The 10,168-nt window shown below is 42.2% G+C and overlaps 1 pseudogene across 1 annotated transcript; it reads right to left on the reverse strand.

Moving 5' to 3' along the window:
• Window positions 1-2,604: 2,604 nt before the first annotated feature.
• On the reverse strand, window positions 2,605-8,271 carry LOC147371687 (natural resistance-associated macrophage protein 2-like; annotated as a pseudogene). The gene is made up of 8 exons (XR_015164759.1): window positions 8,257-8,271; window positions 7,695-7,859; window positions 6,901-7,049; window positions 6,034-6,119; window positions 5,007-5,127; window positions 4,703-4,852; window positions 4,098-4,171; window positions 2,605-3,271 (listed from the first exon to the last, which is right to left on the reverse strand). The product of XR_015164759.1 is annotated as a natural resistance-associated macrophage protein 2-like (transcript).
• Between the last annotated feature and the right edge of the window lie 1,897 nt (window positions 8,272-10,168).

Below are 10,168 nucleotides of genomic sequence, written 5' to 3' on the forward strand. Positions count from 1 at the left end.
ACACCTGATTCTGCCTGAACTTTATCTCAAACCTTGAGCTAACCAATGCATTTTTCTCATGGAAATATCTTTCTTCAGTTCAGTTCAGTTCAGTTGCTCAGTCGTGTCCGACTCTTTGCGACCCCATGAATCCCAGCATGCCAGGCCTCCCTGTCCATCACCAACTCCCGGAGTTCACACAAACTCATGTCCATCAAGTCAGTGATGCCATCCAGCCATCTCATCCTCTGTCATCCCCTTCTCCTCCTGCCCCCAATCCCTCTCAGCATCAGAGGCTTTTCCAATGAGTCAACTCTTCGCATGAGGTGGCCAAAGTACTGGAGTTTCAGCTTCAGCATCATTCCTTCCAAAGAAATCCCAGGGCTGATCTCCTTTAGAATGGACTGGTTGGATCTCCTTGCAATCCATGGGACTCTCAAGAGTCTTCTCCAACACCACAGTTCAAAAGCATCAATTCTTTGGCGCTCAGCCTTCTTCACAGTCCAACTCTTATATCCATACATGACCACTGGAAAAACCATAGCTTTGACTAGACGGACCTTTGCTGGCAAAATAATGTCTCTGCTTTTCAATATGCTATCTAGGTTGGTCATAACTTTCCTTCCAAGGAGTAAGCGTCTTTTAATATCATGGCTGCAGTCACTATCTGCAGTGATTTTGGAGCCCAAAAAAATAAAGTCTGACACTGTTTCCACCGTTTCCCCATCTATTTGCCATGAAGTGATGGGACCAGATGCCATGATCTTAGTTTTCTGAATGTTGAGCTTTAAGCCAACTTTTCCACTCTCCTTTTTCACTTTCATCAAGAGGCTTTTTAGTTCCTCTTCACTTTCTGCCATAAGGGTGGTGTCATCTGCATATCTGAGGTTATTGATATTTCTCCCAGCAATCTTGATTCCAGCTTGTGCTTCTTCCAGCCCAGCATTTCTCATGATGTACCCTGCATATTAGTTAAATAAGCAGGGTGAGAATATATAGCCTTGATGTACTCCTTTTCTTATTTGGAACCAGTCTGTTGTTCCATGTCCAGTTCTAACTGTTGCTTCCTGACCTGCATATAAGCTGTATTAATTTGCTATGTATTTGCTTGGAAATCTGCCTTTCTTTACAATTCATGTCAATTGCTTTATGCCTGGGGATGACTCATCTTGTGCCAATGCTATCTCAAAATGCATGTTGTGGGTGAGGGGCATGGTGCAACTCTCAATTTTGAGGTGTTTCCTTTCTCTAATTAGCAGTTTGCTAATAGATATATTACTCATAGCTAAAGACTAGTGATGGGGGACTCTTTCTGTCCCCTTCTGATGTCTATGTCAGAAGATTTCTCTATCTATTTTATACTTTAATAAAACTTTATTAAACAAAAAGCTCTGTACCATCAAGCTCATCACTGGCTCACGATCAAATTCTTTTCCTCCGGAGGCCAAGAATCCTGACATTGTTCACGGCTCATGGCAGCAAACTTTCAACTTCATGACATAGTTGGGGAAACAATGAAAACAGTGACAGACTTTATTTTATTTTGGGCTGCAAAATCACTACAGCCAGTGATTGTAGCCATGAAATTAAAAGACACTTGCTCCTTGGAAGAAAAGCTGTGACAAACCTAGACAGCGTACTGAAAAGCAGAGACATTACTTTGCCAACAAAGATCCATAGAGTTAAAGCTCTGGTTTTTCCAGTAATCATGTATGGATGTGAGAGTTGGACTATAAAGAAAGCTGAGCACTGAAGAATTGATGCTTTTGAACTGTGGTGTTGGAGAAGACTCTTGCGAGTCCCTTGGACTGCAAGAAGATCCAACCAGCCAATCCTAAAGGAAATCAACCATGAATAGTCAGGAAATCAACCTGATGCTGAAGCTGAAGCTGCAATACTTTGGCCACCTCATGTAAGAGCTGACTCATTGAAAAAGACTCTAATGTTGGGAAAGATTGAGGGCAGGAGGAGAAGGGGATGATAGAGGACTAGGTGGCTGGATGGCATCACTGACTCAATGGACATGAGTTTGAGCAAACTCTGGGAGATGGTGATGGACAGGGAAGGCTGGCATGCTGCAGTCCATGGTGTCACAATGAGTCAGACACAACTTAGTGACTGAACAACACCAACAACCAGAAGTCCTGATATTATAGGTCAGCATAATCTTAGTGTGCCCATGGTTTACTGGGGAAGAAAAAAGCAGAGATATATCTATCTAAGACATAATTTTTCAATATTCACTAAAATTTTTTTCCCAATCAAGTACCTACCCTCTGGCAGACACTGGCATGGGGACTAGGTGAATGTTATAGAGATAAGCAGGGCATTTCCACCCTCCTGCCTTGCCATTCTTTGTCATAGATATGGTGTAAATTTTGAAGTCCCTAACCTTCAGCCCTGTGTTTTTAAGAGAAACCTGTGTAGAATAGGGAGGTGGATGTGTTGTTGCTGTAGCTGCTTTTCATTAATGTAAGTAATGTTACAGAAGAACTGAAAAATAGAGAAAAGAATAATATCCACCATCCCACCATACTAAAGCAACTACTACTACCAATTTTACGTAATTTACTCTAGACTTTTGACAATTTTTTTGATTATCCAGGAATACATAACTTTGCATTCTTTTTCTTTTTTTTTTTTGCATTCTTTTTCTATGGAGCTATGTTTTATAACCATCATTTTATTAATTCTAGAATAATACAACCAGAGGTTATCAGTATTTACTTGTGTCGTCATTGGACGGCTATTAAGTAGTAGAGCTGGGCAGAGCTGTGAACCCACATGTGCTGCCCTCCAAAGATCTGAAATCACACGACACAGCTCCCTTCTCCAACCCCATCTCGTACCACTCTACTTTCTACACGGCTGATCTTCTTTGAGCTCTTCAAACATACTATACTCTCTAGTTAGGAATTATAGGAATAGAAACCAGACAGAGTGACAGAAATAGAAAAATGACAGCTCTTAGGAATCAAGTGAAAATTTTATGGTTAAAAATATTCTTTAGTCACAACTGGTTTAACGATTTCATGTAAATTGTGTCATAAACTGAAGACAGATTACTACGTGCTCTTTTGGGTCCTTTCTCTTCTGAGCATTAGCCCCACCTTGACCACCCCTGCCTCCTCCCAGACTTACCAAATAAAACACAAAGCTCAGATAAGCTACACTGACCACTGCAGCCACCACGTACAATGCCACGTGCCCTAGACCCTGCACATAAACCATGACAAAGTACATGTTGATGAAACAGATAAGGACCATGATACTGCCTACGATCCTCCAGCCTCTGTCAAAAGAATCAGCACAGTTATTGGTGGAATAGTCCAACCTCTCCACAAACAGAAAAAGACATTGTGTTTTTTGGGATTACAGGACAGGAGTAAGCAGCATTTCAAAATAATCTGAAAATTGCTTCTTATGTCCCAAATTAGGTTAAATGAGCCAAAGTTACACAATGATAGGGAGAAAGAGGAAAAGAAAAACACTATCAAATAATCTCTATTATTTAAGTCCTTACAAAGGCAACAAGCCTACAACTGAAAAAGTAATGAGTCCCCAGAGATCCAACAATTCGTTTCAAGTATCCCACATCCTTTAGCTAATAAAAGGTATTAGCTTATGCCTCACTCATCGAGATCATTTAACATGGAATTAAGATGCTTTAACTTTCAGTGGCTGAAGTTGAAGAGTTAAAGCCCTAAAAGCTGAAAAACTTCTCCCAGAAATAAAAAATTGTGCTTTCCTTCCTTTGTTACATTCACTATCTCTATTTTCTTTTTTTTAATTTTTAAAAAATAGACATATAGTTGATTTACAATGTTGTGTTTATTTATTTTGAATTTTTGGTCACACCCTGTTGGTCCCTGTGGGACCTTAGTCCCCTGACCTGGGATTGAACCGTCACCCCCTGCACTGGAAGGCAGAGTCTCAACCACTGGACCACGAGGGAAGCCCCCAGCAGTCTCTGTTTTCTAAGTCAGAGATTAAAGGGGCAGCTCTAGCAGTCGCCTCTTCAAGCATATAGTTCCCCTAAGATGGATTTTCTGACTGGCCTGTTTGATGAAGATACCATTTCCCCCCACATCTCTGGGAACTAAAAGAAGTGCACTCACAATCCATTGGCAAATTTGCTCATCACCGGCTGCAAGCTCGTAAACGTGAGGATGGATATGAGAGCAAAAGGAAGCTGCAAAAGAAAAAACTAAGATCACATAGGGCTACTGGGAGTCCTGTAACACCCCAGAGGGCAGCACTTTAGCAAAAGGGAACCACAGACCCTGCCTCATCTACTCTGTGAGAAATGATTCCTGTCATCGCAACATGCTGGAGGGTTATGTGGAAATGTGTAGCATGAACCTAGCATCAATTATGCTCACAATGTCTAGAAAATTTATATCTGCCTTGTCTTCTTAATCTCCATAATACCCAACAGTCTCCTTTACATTATTTAATGTTTGCTTGGATTAATGAATAATAATTTTATGTTCTATATGTAATTACAGCTTATAATTCCCATTCAACAGGCTTAGGAAAAAAACAAGCCACTTCTAAAAGCCTTTTAGATTCCAGAGACTTCATATGCATTCACCATAGACCAAGACTGTGCCTCTTTCTTCCTCTGAATTTTCCCCACACCCACACTAGGCTTGGTACCTAAGGGCAATACAGAATGCCTCCTGACTCAATGGGATGTGAGTTTCCCCAGTTCCCTCCTCACCTGTAAGCTCTGAAGAACATTCAGGATGTCATTCATCCCTGTTAGATGCTCCACATCTTGGAAGATGGCCACAAGCCCAATGGGGATGATGGCAATAGAGCGGGTCAGACTCACTCAGGCAAAGCATGACCATTTTAGGTTTAGGAATCCCTGGAAGAAAACACAGAAGCAGGATGAATGTCTGGAAGAGGAAACAGAAAAAGGTCTGGGGAGGTTCAGGAAAATCTTAGAGGCATGGAATTAAGAAGGGACAAAAGGGCAACGTCTCCTTCCTCTTGTCCATCCCAGTCACAGCAGCACGTACCTCCATGACAAACTGGCCGGAATAGGTTCCTGTCATGGTGGAGCTCTGCCCCGCAGCCAGGATCCCCACCACCCAGATGCAGAGAGCAGAAGGCCTGAAGTAACACCCCAGCACAACACCCTGGAGAGGCAAGGGAGAGAGATCATCTGAGACAACACCCCAAACATATCCTTGGTGTCACTTCTCCCCATTCCTGGCTATGCACCCACCTCTACCAAGCGCTGTGCTGGCACTGTCCCAGAAGCTAGACTCGGGGCCTGACCTCATTCTAGAGGCTTTCAACCTAAATTCTGCTGGATGGGCCCCCATTCCTCCTCAGCCTAGTCCCTTCTCTTCTCTAGGCTCCTAAAGCCTTTATCCTCAGCTCATATGTAAACTATTAAAAAAAAGTTTACAACACATTTCCCAAATCATATTCCTTAACACAGTATTCTTGAAGATGGTCATAGGAATGGAGAGAAAGTGCAAATGAATTCTGGAGACGCTACATACTATATATTCTACTCTTGGAGGTTTACAGTGTAACCAGGATAAAAGGGACAAAGAGATCCCAATAAAGACCACTTTACTGGGACTTTCTTGGTAGTCCACTGGTTAAGACTTCATGCCCCCAATATAGGAGGTAGGGGGTGTTCAAACCCTGGTCAGGGAACTCAATCCCACATGCCACACAGTGTGGCCAAAATAAATAAATAAATAAAGTCTCCAGCCACTGTGGCTGGGTGGGGAATACATATTAAAAAAAAAGAATACTAAGAGCGCTTTCTTTACTCACCCCAATTAAAACCTAGAGAACAGTGTACTATCAACACAAGTTTGGGAATTGCTGATACAATCGATTCATCTTTTTGGCTGATCCTCTAATCCCTTCCACGTAATCCAAAATCCTGTTTGGCATCCGAATCTCTGAAAACAGATACTCCAGAGAAGATATGCTGAGCTCTGAAGTGAACCCGTGGAAAAGACCAGATACTAGGCTAAGAATATTGATCCAGGAGCAAAGATCAGAAATTTGAACAGGTTTATGCCTTTGTAGATGTCCACAGCTAGTGTTGGGTTATCATCAGGGAAAAGGTGAGTGTGGGGACTGCTGCTGTTTTTACAGACTGCAATCTGGTACCAAAGCAGTTTAGGAACAGCTTTTAATTTTGAATCCAGGACTCAGAGAAGAAGACCTCTCCTATAGATCACATACCGGTCATCTAAGAGATGGATGCTGGAGGTGAGACACTGGACACGCATTGATGACAGAAGAGACTGGCAGCAGTGTCACTGAGGTCTTCCTCCGTAATTTTTCTATACCCTCACGTCATCAAAAACTTCCTGAGTTAGAATGTGCATGGTAATACATGAATGCTGGGTCATTTTAAATGATGACAGGAGCTGAGGGCCCTTAGAAGGCTTCAGATATGAGAGGGCACCCAGAATAGGGAGTCCTTAGTCAGAGCAGAGCCAGGAGTCAGAGGTCCTATGATGGGAAACTAAAGAGCGAGCAAAACTAGATTGGCAATCAGGAGTCAGGAGGACAGAGAATTCAGTGTGATAAAACAGCCTGTCTAGCCACAGATTCTATTTCCTGTGTGTTGGCTCCTCCGAACCTGTCACCAAAAGGCAGGGCTGGAAAGCAACCAGTATTTAGAAGGGAAAGGGGATGAGAAAGAGTCAAACAGACATAAAGCCACTAACAACAGCTTGAGACAGTCCTTGTCTGAGGAAAACTCCTTTCCCAGTCCAAAGCTGGGAATGATGGGTCTGGACTTGGCCACAGCCCCAGACTGTAAACACAGCTAGTGCAGTGACTTAGGGGCAGCACTGAGATCTATTCCTGAGCTCTAAGTCACTGTCACATTTTCCTGCCCCAAGGCGGCCTCTTCTTTACCCTCACATTCATTACTACCCAGTTGGTTTTCTCAAAAAATGCTTCGGCAAATACTGAGGTAACAAAGATGGTGATAAAGGAAACAGAGCAATGCAGGATTCAGTGAAGAAGTACTTATAGGCTTATCGAACTTCCTGCTTATTGGCTCAGTCTACCTGTCTGTACTAGAGAGATAATAGCGACGGTCATTTTTTGACTAGTTGGAACAAGTTTCCTTGTGATATTTCATGAGTTGGAGTCAGCTGAAAGTCTTAGAGGGCAAACAACCGATCACATGAAATGTGGGACTCCACTTATATCCTTGTTCACTGAGTAAGAAGTCATGACCCTTTGATGACATCACATATCCAAAATAGGAAAAAAGAGACTGAGTGACTGCCCTCAGTTACTGTGGCTGGAAGAACCACTGACCTACATAAACAACCTGATTTCAGGGGGAAATGACCTTAATTAAACAAGTCTCTGAAATCTCCCAGCAAATGATTGTGTTGGACTGACTGGTAAAAGCCAAGTTGGGCTCTTTCCTCCTGACCTCCACAAGGCCACTTAGACTTCTGAGATTTAAGGAAAAATGACATGGTGCCCCACAGATTTTTTAAGAAGGACTTTAGTCCTTTCTGTATGGGGTCAGTTATCTCTGGTCACCTTGGTGGTAAAAACAGAGTCCAAGTATGTCGAGTCCAACTGTGGAAAAACGCCGTGCTCCTCCAGGGCTCCAACAATTGTAAACTAAGGGCGTGTCCCTTGTAACGAAAGGAAGAGAGGCCATGAACTACATAAGTCACTGAGATAAGATAGGTCTTGCTCACCTTGAATAAGGCAGAATGCAGGTGGAGGTTGCGTGTCGTGATCATGGTGCCCACGGTGGCCACAGCCTGCATGATCTGTGGGGTGCGACAGCCTGAACAGGATGGCAGGAATAGACCTTGGAGACCTTGGAGGACCTGGGTCTGGCTGGGTTTGACTGTAGCATACTACATACAAACAACAGCTATTAGCTTTTTCTGGAACATGAGACCAGGGAGTAACACAGTACTAGTGAATGCTGAATTCTTTACTTCATCAATTCCCCCTTCATCAACAACTACATAGGAAATGAGGAACACAGAACCATCCAAAGAAACCAAGCAGCACAAGGTCAGAGAGTTTAGGACTCGGGTATCCAGACATTTCACATTATATTTTAGATATACAAAATAGATGTGTAGAGAATTTAATTAATATTCTAAAAAAATAAAATGGCTGCTAACGGCTTTATTGATATTAGTGTCACAATAACTCCAGTGAGACACACCTTAGAATATAGTCAATTTTTGATTACCCACACTAATCATGCTTCTGTGCTCACCTATGTATAGAAAAATCACTTACGCTTGCCACTAGCATCTGCTGAGACTCACTCAGAGGCACTTCTCATACACCCTTTTTCCTGGTTCAGCATTTCTCTTGGAAGCCTTAGACATTGCTGTATCATCTACTCACAGAGTAGACACATTTTCAAAAGCTTAACTAGGCCAATAAACAGAAATCAGTTTATAATCATTAGACTTAGAATGGTGCTGGGTTTCACCTCACTGCATGACATCTAATAGAGTGTCACGACTGGGGCACAAACCAGGAAACACACCCTATATTCCCTCTAGTTCATTAACTGCTACAATACAAAGACCAAGCTGCAATTACTGTCAACCAGGATGAGCAAAACAGAACCCATCAACGTGACAGCCGAGAATGACCTTGCAGCTTCTCTCCTAACCCTTTCTAAGGCTGTTCTGTTGTTGGGCTATTCTTTATTGTCTCCTGTTTATAAAAGAGAAACTTAGACTTGGTGAGTTTTAAGTCAGTTATTCAAGGTCATTATGGTGGAGTCATGATTTGAACCCAAGTTTGCTTGACTCCAAACCTCCTGCGTCGTTTACTGTCTCACAGTGCTTTCCCAAATACTTTCTGAGTGAACTGTTTATCTGACAATCTTGGCTGAGCATCAACAGGAGAACCATCCCTGGTAAACTCTTCTGGAACGGTAGGAGAGGGCTCAGGACTTCTTGGGGAAATGGTTGTACTCTGAGGTCATGCACATTCCTGAAGCAGTCCCTCATGTCAGACTATTTTCACTGTCCAAGAAAAGGAGACTTGGAAATCCTAATAAGCAATGTACATCATCTACTCTATGAGAGACGCCATAGAGAAAGATCTGAATTAACTCAGATCCCACTCTCCTGGGAAGTCATTCTTTTGACTTCCTTGGACAAGTGGCCTGGTGACTGTTAGTAAAGCCATTTTTAAACTTTGCCCAGTCTCTGATCAGTTTGTTGGAAACTGAGGATACTTTCTTTTTCTTGTTTCTCCTGCATTATGTTCCCTATATAGGTCAAATGCCCCATTTACCTCATGTAACTCTAGATTCTTTAGAAACATCTACCCTTGCATAGGATTATTTTTCTCTCAGTTATTGCAGAAAGATAATACCAAATAGACAGGAAAACCTCCATAAGTACTTGTAGAATAAATAAATAAATAAGTTATAATAATAACTTTCCAACAATAAATTGCCATGGAAAATTTTAGCAACTGAAATTAATGCTTGGGATAGAGAATGAGACATTTAAATGATTCCTAAAAGGAAGAAAGCATCTCTGGTTCCTCCCCTAACTGAGGGAGTATTGAAATATTGCTATTCAGAGCTTGAGATGGAACCATGATTAAGATTGGAGGTGGAAGTCAAAGAGGGGTGTGTGTGTGTGTGTGTGTGTGTGTGTGTCTGTGTGTCTGTGTTAGTCTGGAGAAACCAGAAGGCCCAACATAATGTAGAGTTTTCTCAGTTTTGAAGTTAAGAAAGGTGACATTCCACATTAGTGGCTGGCAGCAGGAATGCAGGGTGTTTGTGTTCTTTTCCTGGTCCTACCTCTCCTTCTGGTCTTGAGCTGACATCATGCAGACCCCCTGGTCACAGGGGATGTATAGGCATAGAGCAAATAGAGTACTTTCATATGTTTTTGAACATATTTTGTCTTCTATGTACTAGTGACATCTTTTTTAAACATTTATTTATTTTTAATTGAAGGATAATTGCTTTACAATATTGCTTTGGTTCCTGTCATACATCAACATGAATTAGCCATGGGTATACATATGTCCCCTCCCTTGTGAACCTCCCTCCCACTTCCGACCTTTTCCCACCCCTCTAGGTTGTTACAGAGCCTCCGTTTGAGTTCCCTGATTCATACGGCAAATTTCCATTGGCTACTAGTGACGTCTTAAAAAGCTAGGGAGGTACTTGAAA

The sequence above is a fragment of the Bos grunniens genome, chromosome 5, assembly GCF_055505025.1.
Source record: "Bos grunniens cultivar Pamir isolate PY7600 chromosome 5, Bosgru_T2T1.0, whole genome shotgun sequence".
Lineage (NCBI taxonomy): Eukaryota > Metazoa > Chordata > Mammalia > Artiodactyla > Bovidae > Bos > Bos grunniens.